The sequence below is a fragment of the Ochotona princeps genome, chromosome 21 (assembly GCF_030435755.1).
Source record: "Ochotona princeps isolate mOchPri1 chromosome 21, mOchPri1.hap1, whole genome shotgun sequence".
In the NCBI taxonomy this organism is placed as follows: Eukaryota; Metazoa; Chordata; class Mammalia; order Lagomorpha; family Ochotonidae; genus Ochotona; species Ochotona princeps.
This window is the reverse complement of record NC_080852.1, coordinates 31,066,379-31,080,820: the sequence shown is the minus strand read 5'-3', so window position 1 is coordinate 31,080,820 and position 14,442 is coordinate 31,066,379. Positions and strand designations below refer to the sequence as shown.

General features: G+C 44.8%; 1 protein-coding gene across 4 annotated transcripts in view; it reads left to right on the top strand.

The window, feature by feature from the left end:
* Positions 1-3,909: 3,909 nt before the first annotated feature.
* The window catches only part of CTNNB1 (catenin beta 1), a 40,042-nt gene continuing 29,509 nt past the window's right edge, over positions 3,910-14,442 (top strand). For 3 of the 4 annotated variants that reach the window (XM_058678419.1, XM_058678420.1, XM_058678418.1), the window contains exon 1: positions 9,290-9,311. The gene's annotated coding sequence lies outside the window, so the exon portion shown is untranslated. Of the gene's footprint in view, positions 3,935-4,632; positions 4,710-9,289; positions 9,312-14,442 lie in introns of those variants that run through there. The other variant, XM_004581383.2, reaches the window with a different exon arrangement.

The following is a 14,442-nucleotide window of genomic DNA, read 5'->3' as shown; positions in this document are numbered from 1 at the left end:
ATAGCCATGTGTAACTAAATTACTGCCTTCCTAAGCAGCTCAAGCCTAGAATTCAAATTCCTGTTCATTGGACTGAGTTTATAACTTGAACAAACTCAACTAGTCTAAAACTCTCCTCAAAAATAGCGTTCCTGGGTTGTGATGGTGTAGAGAGGCCTCAGGGGAAGCTCGCTGTGTTGTTGGAGGACAAAACTTTGTACCCAAGCAGCAGCCACTCAATACACAGGAGTGACTCCTGCGGCTGCTCCTGTAATGGCCAAAGTGATGCCAGGACACAGAGAGGTTAAAGGGCCAGTTGGAGTCACAGGGCCAGTACACAGCAGAATGGGATTTGCATCTGTGGTACTCATTACCACAGCAGCTTCCTAATTTCCACGTTAAGCAAGGACTCAAAGATTCCATCTGGACCCTAAACATTGTGCCCTGATAAATGAGAGCTCCACATATGCTTGCAAGGAGTATTCAGATTCATGTAGCTTACATGGGGATTTGTAAGACATGAATTTGTTTAAAAGCATTTCTGAATTTAAAGCAGTTGTGGCCATCATGTACATTCTCAATCAACCGATACTAAAAAGTACAACTGCTAACTGAAATATCTCAAAAATCTCCCAACAGCCTTGGGGCCACTTTTGTGGCACGGTCAGTTAAACAACTGGCTGTAATGCAGCATCCCATGTGGGCACCCATTTGAGTGCCAGCCACTGCACTTCCAATCCAGCTCTCTGTTAATGGCCTGGGGAAAGCAGAGGAAGGCCCAACTACCCGGGCCCCTGCCACCCACATGGGAGACCTGGCTGGGGTTACAGGCTCCTGACTTTAGCCTGGCCCAGCCCCAGCTATTGCAGTCTTATGAAACTGAAGATTGGAGATTTCTTTTTGTTACCGTCTCTCCCTCTTTCTCTGTAACTCTGCCTTTCAAACAAATAATTAAATCTTAAAAAAAAAAAAAAAAAGCCCTCCTTATCCTATTTAAGACTTAAAAACACAGGATTCACCCATCCATCCGAACATGAATTAACTAGAGAAAATAGTGATGCCGGAGTCTTCATAAGGCATTCATACACTAGATAAATTTACTGGAGACATGAAGGATCGTTTTAGCAAAAGGGTTTATTTAAAGTCAGTTAGCAGAGAGTATCAAGGTGCGATTCCTAAAAGGTTTTTGCGATAATCAGCAACTATAATAAATAAAGTGCTGAGTTTCATTTTAAAGAACAGAGCACACAAATCCACAATGAAAAACTGCTTTAAAATGGATTATGGAAAAGAGTTTAGAGTTTCAAAAGTAGGCCTGAACAGAGAGAAAACAAGAAGGCACAATGAAAAGCCAGTGCAAAAAGGAAATAAATAAATCTTCCAGCCCCTACACTTCTGTTTTTTTTCCTAATAAAAAGGAAATCAACTTCACTGATATTTAATATAAGGCATTCACAACAGTGAATGGGCATGTGCATATAAAATTGCTGGCGTAAAATTTCTCAGTAAAAATTTTTTTAGAAATTGCTGTTTTAATAAAGTGTAGGATAAGCCTGCAGTATTACTCAATTTTTGACAATTGCAAAAAGGCATCACTTTAGTTCTGGCCATTAGCTTTTCCTATATAAGAAATTACTCAAAACGATTTGGGTCACAGCAGCCATCATTTTGTCATTGTTGCTGGAAACCTGCACGATGTCACTGATGCTGACAACGTGAGAATAAGGATTCTGGAAACCCTTCTGCGCGTCAGAGGTGAAGGAAGTGGGATGGGTTTACTACGGAAAGGGAACACGGGTCGGAAGGCGGGTCGGGGGCGTTGGACACCTACTCTCTCCATTTACAATGTGATTTCCAACGCCATTTAGAGTTCTAGGAGAAATATTCCAAATGGATGGCCCCCGGAAGGAACAGAAATGAAAGCACTTTTTTCTTTTCCCACATTGATTCCATAATTATACAACTATACGATTTCAGAGAGCTCCACACGCGAGTGGAACGACACAGCCGGCTGACATGAAAATAGCTGGAAAATCCCAGTGGAGATGTGTACACTCCATACCTGTCAACTTTTCTCATTTCCATCAAAGAATTGGCTATTTCTTTATTCTTTTCCTCTCTTTTTAAAAGAAAACCAATAGGTCTTTGTCTCTTTCCCTCCCCCCCACTCAAATCCTATAACTGTAAATTCAAACCATGAGCCGAGTTGAAAGTAGATGATGCAGGGAAAGCTTTTGTATAAACAAAAGAACAGATGGAGTGAAATCCAAGTCTGTGGCCACCTGAGGAATGGGGTGACGAAAGTGTGAGAACACGAGGCGCTAGCGCACGGCTTGTCCACCTGGAAACGATATAAGAAATAAAACATCTTAGAAAATCCACACACAAAAGAAAAATCCATTCAGTATCCCTTCTGGGTGGAGCTGAAATAGTGTTCCACTTGAATCATTTTATATCTTAGAACTAAAATTTCTGCAACGTTATATCCAAATGCAGTAAAAAAAAACATCTGGGCATTGTGTAACAAATATACTGTATTGCAAACCTTAGAATTAAATTATAGGTCACCTACAAGATTACATTCTAATAGCCAGTAACCTTGAGAATTTGACCAGAATAAAATCCATTTGCTTCTCAAGAAACAAAAAAAATTTTTTTTGAGCCTGCAATGCAAATATGTCATTTCTTTCAATAACATTAGTAGAAGAAAAATCAGAAATGACCACTGTTTAGAGGATTTTTTTGACAAATTTTTTTTTCTGTTAATCAATCTCTATATTCTCTACTCTATAGGCCCAAATTTACTTTTTGCTGAGTGTCAAAAAATAGAAAAGGGACATTTGCTTCTGGCATTGTGACCTTCTCGGGGCCCCTGCCTGTGTTGCCCTGATACAATGTATTTCTGGCTCACACTTGTGAAACAGCCAGCCACCACTCTCCACTGGCACTCAACTTGACAGTGAGAGTTAAAAAAAAAAAAAAAAAAGAATCTGACACACATCCATGGGGAGAGCCATATTATAAGCACAGTTTCCTTTTGTATAATTTTTTTACATTACTAATCCAGATAGGTAATTGCTCAGCATCGCTAGTTTCTTCTAGCTACACACACAGCTATGTCTAATTTTCCTTGAAATAACCCATGGTGTTTTTAAATACTATAAGCCATCTTTACTTATTTATTTATTTATTTTTGGTAGCAAGAAATCCATAGCTGGTCCATAGGCTTTCCAACTTCGTATGTAAGATAAAAGCTCTAGATGTTTAAAAATGCTGTATTTCCTACCCCAGTACGTGCACAGTCCTACGCATACACACCTGATACAACTCCACACGTAACCAAGGATGGCTGAACCACAAGGGATGGGTTGGTAAGAGGCAGCGGGAAAAGAACTAAGGGAGAATTTTTTTTTTCTTCTCACAACAGGCATTTTCACCAAACAGGACATTTTGCTCTGTATTTTGTTTTAGTGTGTGTTGGGGTGAGGGGATCCATAATTGTATTTAGACTTTACGTGGCCTGGGTTACTCAGTTCACAGCAGAAGCACCTGCAGCAAATTAATTTGTCGTAGCACATTAATTATCTCATAGCTTCTATTTAGGCCACAGCTGTTCCTATTATGTTAATTTTATATATATGTGTGTATTTTACCACCACTGTATACAACAGGTTATGGCAATAATAGAAATATCTTTTTTTTTTTTTTTTGGCTTCCCTCTTCCCTGTCGTTTCCATTTTTCTAAGGCAGAAGGGAAAGACTGAAAGAAATTGAGGCAAATGAAGCCCCAAAGCGCACTATAATTTTCTATTTCTGAACTGATTTGTAAGAGAATGGGTAACTGAAATTAGCAAAGAATCACCCCACACAAAGATGGCGCGTGCAGAATTTGTGAAAGCGAGAAAGAAGAGGAAGGAGAAGCGAGAGAGGGACGGAGTACCGCAGTGCTGGGGTGGTGAGTGTTTGGATGGGGGCGGGGAAATGCTGCAGTTTTCATGAAATAATAAGGTGGGGGAAAAAAAAGGCATACAAAGAGTAGGTTTTTCATTGTTTGTAAAATATAAACACAGATGAATTCTGTCTTTGGTTTGTTCATGCTTTTCACTCTGCACAGCAGGGATGTTCTTCAGAAGTTGCCCTCTGCGAAATTTCACTAAATGGGAACCGTGGACCCTGCATGATGGGATTATAATCACACTAGCCACTCCTTTTACATAATTTTTTTGTTTAAGATCCAGTAAGACTCCTGTTTTCAATACATATAAAGCAATAGACATGTGTATGTCGATAAACTGAGGGTGTGCGTCCCTATAGCCTAGTGCAGGCTAAAACAAAAACGGATGATATTCCATCCACAATTTCAGCAGATACAGAAACAATATGAAAATTTTTAGCTGACAAGAACATGTCTGCTGCCTGCAGACCCTGCAATAGCTCACCATGTTGCCTACTAACCGAAAGATCAAAAATTATCGATTTCATGGCGCTGCGTGCTCTGGGAAGAAAAGCTACTTTAAAATTTGCATTGTTTAAGAGATGAGTTAAAAGAAAAGAACCAGGTTTTTTTTTTTTTTTTTTGGAACACTTGGGAATGTGAAACTGGCTTGTTTTAATCTGATTCATGATTTTCTATAATTCTATTATTTTTAGCAGCCAGAGTCCAGAAATGATTTTTTTCGATGAATTTAGGATTTTGCCGCAGTGTTCATCTGCAGTCCCAGAATCCTCCGGTAAGTTAATCCTTCTTGCGATGGGAAACGCCTTTCACCTTCTTGTGAATAAAATATCTGCAACCATTTTGAAATTTTTAATAGAGGGGTTGTATGTGTGTGAGTGTGTGTGTGTGCACGTGTGCACGCGCTTGTGTGGGGGGGGGTGTGTGTCTCCCAAGCATGATTTCTTAGCCAGGCAAGCGGTATTTGTATTCTTTTTCACAAACATTGACAAACATGCACCCTCTTGTTCTTTGACCATCATGTGGGTGATGTCCATTGCCTCTCCTTCACCCTCTATGGGGTAGCCATTACAGTGTACTTCCTGTGCACAGGCCTTGAGAACATGCCACTTGGAAGTACGCGGAGGGACCAGGCCACCACCACCACCATGGCTGTCGTCTCTGCCACCTTCACTGTCCCTCCCTCCCTCTGCAGAGCACATCAGCTGCATGCATCCCAGGGTGGCTCTCTGCTGCATTTACCCAGTGGGTTCCTAGACGACTTGTGTGTGAAAGAATAGCCAACCATGTCGTCTGACAAGAGGTATTTACAACTACTTAGCCTGTTCAGCTGGAAAGAAATCAAAAGATAACACTGAACCCTGAGATGACAGATCGCAATTCCAAAGTCCCAATCCAGAAATAGCGCATGGTGAACTGCTAAAGGAAAAGCTGATTTTAATTGTCGTCCAGTGTTTTCATCTTGTCATAAAGGAATATTTTATCGGGCTTGGAGAGTCGGATGGACTGTTGTTGGTAAATACATGGAATGTTATTTAGGGTTTCCTTTCTGCTGGGAGGGAATTCTTCCCAAGGGGATTCAGCTGTAGAAGCCAAGAGACCACACCCTGGTCTCACAGCCTGTTTGCTACCGCTGCTTGCCTGTTTTCAGGTTGAGTCAACAAACAGTGACCATTTCACATGAATTTAAGCCATCTGATCCAAAGGGGCCACTCCCCCCATTTCCCTGGCTAAAGGAAGCTCATTGTCTCAGGTGCCCAAGAAATATTAATGCATGTGATCGCGTTAAATACCTGAGAAGTGAAAGGAATCTTCTTTATAATGCCGGCCTAATATTTCTGTGTGAAGTGAAAAAAAAAAACCACAAACCAATCTGGGCATTTATTTTCATGATTCTGTGTGTGTGCGTGGAAGATAATTCAGAAGCGTGTGATTTCAGTTTCCTTGTAATCACTGTTTGATATGCCAATGGTCTGGTATGGCGACAAGCAGTATCTTCTGCTAAGCCAGCGCAAGACACTTCTGCTTTCTAACAACATAGCTTGTAAATGTAGAACCATTTGTCTGGGGCCATTTCACAGGATGAATTCATCTATGTCAAACTCATGAGATTGGTTCTAGATGGAAAAGGTATAAAAAGATAACCCAATGGGATTTTACATTTTTTTAAAGAAATGCATTGCTAAATTTCTTGTTAATTATTTTTACAAAATCACTGATTTCATCTACTCATTAGGCATTTTTCTGCTTTCTCTTCAGTTTGATAACAGTATTTGTCCTCATTTCACAGAAGTTATTCATGTCAAATTTTGATGAGACAATTAAAATAATTGCTTTATGAGAGAAGCAAATAAAAATTCTGAGCAATTTGTTAAATCCATCCAACTTGTTTTAATGCTAGTCACCCCACGATTCTTAAGGATACTTAAATTTGATGGAAAAAAACCACAATGTGTCTCATTGTTGCAAATTTTATACTTTTAATAATGTGTGTATTTAAAGTATCAACAAGGATGACAAAATCATGACTCTAAATAATAGAAAAAATTCCTAGATTATTTTGGCACCTGAATAGAGAAATACAAGTAAGTGTTCTCATTATTTAGATTTCCTACTGGTGCAGGTAATTTTTTTTTTTACAGGTTTTAACAGCTTGCCTTATTACCAATAGTAAACACTCTAAAAGAGGCAAACCTGTTTTTAAAACATATCCGCTAGTTGTGGCTAATCAGTCATCTGGTTTTAAACGTCTAACTTGAATCAAATAAGCTGAAATACTCCTCGACTCTAACATGACAATTAAAAATTGAGGATCAATACCAAGATACGCCGTTTATACATCTGGGTTTATATCAGAAACCTTGTTCTGATGAAATACCTTTTCTTTCTGCTTCATCTGTTTTGTGGCCAGTGACATTAACCCCCAACCATCAGCTACACTTCCTTCTGTGGAACTCCTGCAAAGACACCGGACGGGAATGTGCTGGTAGACAATGGATCTGGCGGACACCATGTTAGCACGTGGGCTTTATCCACTGCAGGAGCTCCTGCGTGCTACCGCGACAGGAGGCAGCACCCCAGCACACGGTATGGCACGCTATCTTTAAGACAAGCAAGAAGTGTATTTAAACAACACGACGGTCCTAAGGCACTAGCCCTAAGACTCCCCCAGGCCATCTCCAGGAAGTTTGGAAAAGGTTTCCTGCCTGGATTTAGGTATAAAGACCTACTGTTTGCATATGCATTGATTACAGTCCTCCCCACCCCCCACCCCAGTAAGGGCCCCAGGTAACTTCCCCATCGCTTTTTTGGACTTTTTTCTGCATTGTTTTCAAGGACCTCCAGTAGTAGAAAACAACAGAGGAAGTGACTCTGGCATAGTCAGTTCAGCTTTAATAGGTGCCACTTCTGCTAGATTACAATCCCAAGGACTTGCAAGACCCAACGTCACTCTAGTTGAGGGGAATTAAGACAATGTTGGAGAAGAGAAAATTAGTTTGAAAACATTCTGGAGGCTGCCTGATGCACAGTGCCGTCTGTAAACAGCATACTCGGATCCCTCAAGTAATCAGAGATGCAGCGATGCAATTCTTCTAAAGGGAAAATATATATATATATACACACACACACACATATATACCTCCCCACCAACAGATGTGTCGAGACACGCGGGGGCAGATAAACGTTGTCATCGATAATAAAAAATCAAACTAATGCACAGGGGCTGGGGGGGTTGTCCGTTATCTACGCTCCATGGGGTTTCGGGACGACTTGTTGAGCCGCGGGGGGCTTGGCGCGGCCACTTCACCGCCGTCCCCGAGCGGGGACAGGACGGCTCCTGCAGGATTCAAGGCGGGCCATCACCGGGAGGGACAGCAGAGGCCTTGGGGTTGGACGGGCAGGGGAAGCTGTGCGCTTGGGCCGAGTCAGGCCCCGCGAAGGACGCAGAGACACCCCCGAAGTCCACAGTGGGAACCCAGCGGGCCACTCTCCAGACTTCCGCCTCCCCAGGACCCGTCCCGGCCGCTCCACGCGGCCGCCGGGGTATCCCTCCCTTGCAAGCGGGAGTCAGGAAGCCTGCGTCGAGGTCTCGGCTGCCCACGGCTCGGGGAGCGGGCGGCGGGGCGTCCGGCCCGGGACAGAGTAGGAGCCGGCTGCTGCCCGGTTCCCACCCAGGCCCACGGGGGACCCCGCTTGGCAGCCAGGCGGCCCCACGGGACGCCCTGCCCCAGGCCCGCCTCAGCTCGGCCGGCTCGCCAGAGGAGCGTCCGCGGGCCGCGCGCGCCCCGCCCCGGCCCGGGGCTCAGACGGCGGCGGCGAGCGGCCGGCGGCGCGGGACTACTTTCGGCGGCCGCCCGCGCCCCGCCCCTTGTCCTCGCGCGGCGGAACGCTCCGCGCTGCGCCGGCGGCGGCAGGATACAGCGGCGCCAGCGCGACTTATAAGAGCTCCTTGTGCGGCGCCATTTTAAGCCTCTCGGTCTGTGGCAGCCGCGTTAGCCCGGCCCCGGGAGCTGAGAGCGAGGGGGAGGCGGAGACGGAGGAAGGTGCGAGGAGCAGCTGCGGTCGCCGCCGAGCCGCCACCGCAGGCCGAGGACGGTCGGACGCCCGCGGCGGGTGGAACCTGTTCCCTGAGGTGCTTGGACGCTCCTTTGCCTTCTCCTTCCTTGGGCTACTCCCGCTCCCTCTTCGGAGCCAAAACTTCGTCGCGGGCGCGCGGTCCCGGCGGGCGGCGGGCGCGCAGCTGCTGGGCCCCGGGCGCAGCCCCGGAGCGGTGGGATCCGCGGGCGCGGGCGGCGCCCAGGGCGGCGGCCGGGCCCAGGTTCCGGCCCGCGCGGCCCCTCGGGGGGCTCTGGGGGACACCGGCGGCGGGGACGGGGGCGCCGCGGGGGCGCGTCCAGGGGCCCGGATGACCGGCGGGGTGTGTGTGTGTGTGTGTAGGGGGTGGGAGGCCGCCGTTTCCGTCCCGGGCTGTGACCGCGGTCGAGTTTGGGGGAGGGACCCTGCGCCTCGGGATGCGCCGGGGTGGGGGGCGGGGTGCGGCCGGGGGGCTCCGCCTTCCCAGGCCAGCGGCGAGTTGGGGTTCGGGTTGCTGAGGCCGGGGTGGGGGGACGCCACCCAACCGGGTCCTTTTCCTCCGGTGAGGATGGGGGGGGGCCATGGGACTTTGCTGCTTTGCTCTCTGGATCTTTAGGACGAATAAGAATCTATCTATCATGTATATATTAAAAATGACCTGCGAGTGTTAAGTTCGAATCGTTACAACTTTAAGCCTCAGAGTAACTCAGTGCACCGTACTCAGTGCAGCCCGTTCGATGCGTCAGTAGGGTGTGCACACGTGAAGCGCGCGTCGTGCACCTGGCTTTTCCCGTGCGTGCAGGTGAGCGGGAGCGGCGTGGAGTGCGCCAGGAGCCCTTTGGGGGCTGTGGGAGCTTGAGCCCCTAGGAGGGTGGGGAGGGAGAGGCGCGGGAGGGGGCGGCCCTTGGTCACCTCGTCGACCACAGGTTCCAGCTGCCGGTCGTTCGTGGGAATAATTGATTCAGATAGTTGCGTGGCAGCGAAAGTTGATTTTTTTTTTTTTTAAAGAACACGTTTTCAGCGGAGTGAGTTTTTCCTTCGCCCTTCGTCTCGGGACAAACGAGACGCAAGCATTTTGGACTTGTCTCGGAGTGTTTTGTCCGGGGAGAGGACTTTGAGCCGGGACTTGGGAAGTTCAGTTGCCCACCGGTGGCTTCGGAACCCGCCGGGCTGCCAGGCTTTGGAGTTGGGTGTAGTCGTTTGCTGGGCTCTGGCCTTCCTCGCTGGAGGGAGCATTGTCTCCTCGCGTGAGTCTTAGACATCTGTGTTCCCACCCCCACCCCTGTTTGTAAGTGGTGAATGAAGACAGACTGGGCTGCTGGTATGCGGAGGTCGGCAAAAGGAAATCGAGGAGTGGTTTTAATGAAACGAGAGCTTTGTATCGTGAATAATGGTGGCCCAGTCTGGCCAGCCTGAAGAGACGCAGCGTTTCCTTTGATACCGTCTGGGCTGATGTGTCTCAGATCGCCAAGTTGTATTTTGTCTGGAATTCAGGAAGCCATTTCCTTGTGTCCCTGTCCCTTGGTGAGCCCTCAGGACCTCTCGGGGCTCCTAGCAAATGTTACACTAGGGTGCTCTTACTGGTTTTTTAAATCACTGACTAGAGGCTACTTTCATTTTACTTTTAAATCCTCCCAAATCTCTGAATTAAAAAACAGAAAGTGCCCTTTCAGCTTGTTTGAGGATGTGCTTTCACACAAGATCTGATTAATTGGCACCCAGTATTCATTACTTTGACCTAATCGCCTACAAGGACAAGGCCCTGAAGTGATTGGAACAGTACCTTGGAGAACTTGCAGAAGTCTGTTGAGGATTAAAGGAATGCTGAGACTATTCAGTCGCCAGTCCTTGAGAAGGAATTGAAAAAGTGCCCTGGAAAGCTGAGTGCAGCCTGGACTTGGAGTCCCGTGGACTGCGCGGGGCTGGAGTCTCCTGGAGCGGTGTGCGGAGCAAGCCGATTGAAAGGAAGAAGGGGACTAATAGAAAAGTAAAGTATTTAATAGTATTCAGGTGTCAAGACTTTAAAGGAAGCCCTGATTTTTACCCAAGTCTGTTGCCGAAATATGTAGAAAAATGAATTCCATTATTAACACTTACCAGACTGAGTCGAGTTTACATGACTAGTACTGGCTGGCATACGAGTTGTTGTAAGTGTGTTTGTGTTTGTACTGCCACTATGACAATAGCAGAGGATGGTGAGGGGCAGCTTCCCTCCGGTGTTGAAATGTGGTGCAGAGGAAGGCCACAGAGTTCTGTGCAGGCTGGGGAGTGAGGAGGAAGAGGGTAAAGAGTGTTGAAACAAGGTTAGGGAGAATTTGTTTGGATATTGTTCCTTTATAGCTAGAAGTAGCAGTGAAATTGAAACTGGCTGTGTAAGTCTGCTCAGCCAAATGGCACTGTAGTTAGTTATTTGAAACAATACATCTGTTAGGAGATGATTTTATTTCTCTGTTATGTACTAGTTGGTGATTATTAATAATTATCCATGAGTAGGTGGTCAACATTTGATGGTCGTACCAGAGGTGTGCTGGGTTGCCCCGCTGGGGCAGGAGCAGGCTCTTAGCTCTGAGCCGACATCGGAATTTGTTTGAAAGAAATGTATGGTAGCTCATTAGTAGTGGTACATGTTAGTTTGTGATTGTTTTTGAAAACATTGCTTGTATTAACTTGGTTGTTTTCTTGTAGGTCTCTTTTTATTCTAACTTTGGTATCTGTTGATGAAATAGATTGGAAACATTTTTACAGCATCAGAGCAGGTAGCAAACATTGCCCAGGAGCTGGTGTGGTCTGTGCGTAGCTGTGGCCTGCTCTGCCTTGGGAGGTGCTCGGCAGGGGCAGTGCCCTGGTTTGGAAAAGCTCTGGTGGCTTAGTGTTGTTCTGCTCTGTGTGTGCTAGATGACTCGGTGACAGAGATACGGCCTTGTCTAGTTTTCCTGCCTTAGCCTCAGGAAGTTGTTGTTTCTGTTTGGTAAACTGGACTGCGAGATCGCGCTTCACCTGCAGAGGCCGAGGCCCGTTACCCTCGGCAGTGCGCGGATCTTCCTAAGAGAGCAAGGCAGTGAAGTGAGAGACCTGCTCCTAGGGGCTCGCTGGCATTTGGGCTGGTTAGTTGCGGTCATCTCCTTCACTTCCAGTCTCCTTCAGCGTGAGGCAGCAGCGGGAGCACGCTGGGGCCTGTGTTGATGCCCCACTGCTCATGCCGAGTGTCCAGTAGATAGGGCATTGTGCTTGAGTGTTTTTAAAAGTTCTAGTGAGTTTGTTGGGCTATGTTTATGAGTTGTTCTGATGAGAAATTGAGAATCTTTAAAATTCTAGCATAATTTATTCCTGTGAGTACTGCTGATGAAAAGGCTGGCATTAGAAAATGTCAGCTGACCAAATGTCTGCACTGGTAGAATTCAGAGGTGAATTTGGAGTTTCATTGAAGTTGCTTTAGTCATGTTTAAGTTGGGTGAACTCACAGGACTTGAACAGTAAGAGGATCATCATGTTCAGCCATTTTGAAACAAGATAAACCAGAAATCCTCAGAAAAAAAAAAAAAAAACAAATGATAGTATATGAATTGTTATTTCTTCTAAAGTGAATTGTGCCATAAAACATAAATACCCAACTTGGTTCTATTAGGAGCTAGGTGAAGAGAGTTGAGTCACTTGGTGTGAACTAAAAATGCAGTAAACATCCTGTGACTATGCAGTCTGATTTTTTGTTTTGTTTTGTGGGTTATTGTTTAAATTTCTCAGTACAGATCTCACTCTAGGCTGCCAGTGTTCATGTTTACAGTATTTTTGTTAATAACAATTTCCTAAAATTCCTGTTTCAAATCAGTTCAAATAGCAGCAGGAATCAAGTTTAATCTAAATTAACTTTTGGAAGTAAACTGGTCAGTTTGAAGAAATCTCAGAATTTAAATTTTCTCACATATTTTTGTTTTCCTGAATAACTGGTTGCAATTAAATGAAAATGTTACTGTGTAAGGAAACTGACAATGTCACTTTGTTCTTACAATTTACTATAATTTTGTAGAAGCAATATTTTTTAGTGTTTGATGTTTATTGTAATTTCTAATTGTGTTTTAAAGAAACAGGTAAGAATGCCTTAAATGTTGGTGTCAGGATGGACTATGAAAGCTAATTTCTGGAATTAGTAATTCCAGTTGCTGCTTAGTGTTTGCAGCAATTTCTGTAAGCTTCTCTTTTAGCATTTGGGCGGTTTTTGAGAAGTCAGAACAGAGCTGAGAGTTCTTTTAAAGCTTACACTCACACAACTTAAAAAAATTTCCTGCTAGGGATGTATCTCTTAAAATGGGCCACTTGCCTTACAATGTGACAATTTGCGGAAAACAAGATGACTTTGACAAGTCATGTAAAACTGGTCTTACTGCATTGTCGTGGGAGGAATGGCTCTCACTACTCCAGAACCAGGCAGGTGGAGGGTAATGGGGACCATGTTGGCTACCACAGATGAGAAAACACGTGTGCCTTGGAAGCAGCCATCTGTGAGCTGCAGCCAGTGTGTGTGTGTGTGTAAGATCGGGAGGTATGACCCTCCATCCCAGTTTAGTGTGTGTGTGTATCTGTATATTTTATATATATATGTCTCAATTTGCACATACTGAAAAGTGAAAAGCATATTAAGACTGTTTAGCACAAATTAAATACATCTATTAGCAGGATACTGCCAACGTTAACTGTTGTAGTGTCATTTGAAGTGCAGGTTTTTTAAAGTTGTGGATCTGTGAAGTGATTTTTTTCTGTGGATTTATGTGATTTAGCAGATAACTATTAGTTTTGAATTTATGCATTTAGAAAATGCTGTGTCAGTTGATCAAAAGTAGGGCCTGGTGCTCTGGCTGTTGTGGCCAGACAGGCAGTGAACCAGCAGACGGAAGATTGTCTCCTTTTCTCTGTACATCTGCCTTTTCAATAAGAATTTAAAAGTAATTTTCATTTTAAAGTATATTTTCAAAGCAAGTCCCAAAGCTTAAATCCATTAAGGTCCTTGAGGTGCTAGACAAGCTCTGTGTGTACACAGCTCACGCCAACCTCAGGCTTCATTGAGGTCTTTAGTTTATGTCCCAGGTTTCAGCGAAAGTTTGCTACACTATTGCTGTTGGACCAACTTAAAGCTTATTTATACATTTATGTGGAAGTTTAATGGATTTTGGCTAAATATTTATTGTTAGCAAATTTCTGATTTCTAGAGTTTGAAACTTATTTAATCTTTGAATTTCATATTTAAAAGACTGCTGAAAATGCAAACCCTATTCTAATATTGGTTTGGAATCATATAGTCCTAAGATAGTGCTGTCAAGTGCGAGTATTTTTATATGATCCAGTGTAAAATGCAGGCTAGTCTGTCTGTCATAAAATGTGCATCTGAGCAGCGCTTCGCCCTCGGTCTCCATGTAGCTCCAGAGAGCTACTGAGAAATTCCTTCTGTAGTATCCAAAAGTTTCCTACCTCAGGTTTCCTTCAGATTTGCAAAAGGGCTTTTCCCCTTCTATTCCCATGGCGGTGCAGAGATCCTGAACAGCTGGGTGGGGCTGAAATGAGACTGCCTCGGAACACTAACCGTTTTCCCTTCTGTTTCCATCTTCTACATTTTCTCAGGGATGTTACCCTGCTTTTAACTTGTGATTTAATAGATCAGATGTTGTTGGACTGATGTTTTCTTTGTGACTGATTGGCTTTTAAGTGAGGTGAGGGTGGGATTTTTAACCTACCTAAGGTCCTTCAAGTTCCTCTGTCTTCATCATACACAAAGCTTATCACTGACTAATACTGAATTTTGGTAGAGTTGTTCAGGGTTGGAAATAAAAGCTGCATCAAAGCTAAGGGTTAGGGTTTAATAGGTATCTATTGATTGGATTTAGTGATAGCCGGAGTAATGCTTGTTTATGTGCGTACATAAAAACACTGGTGGCTATTGTAAG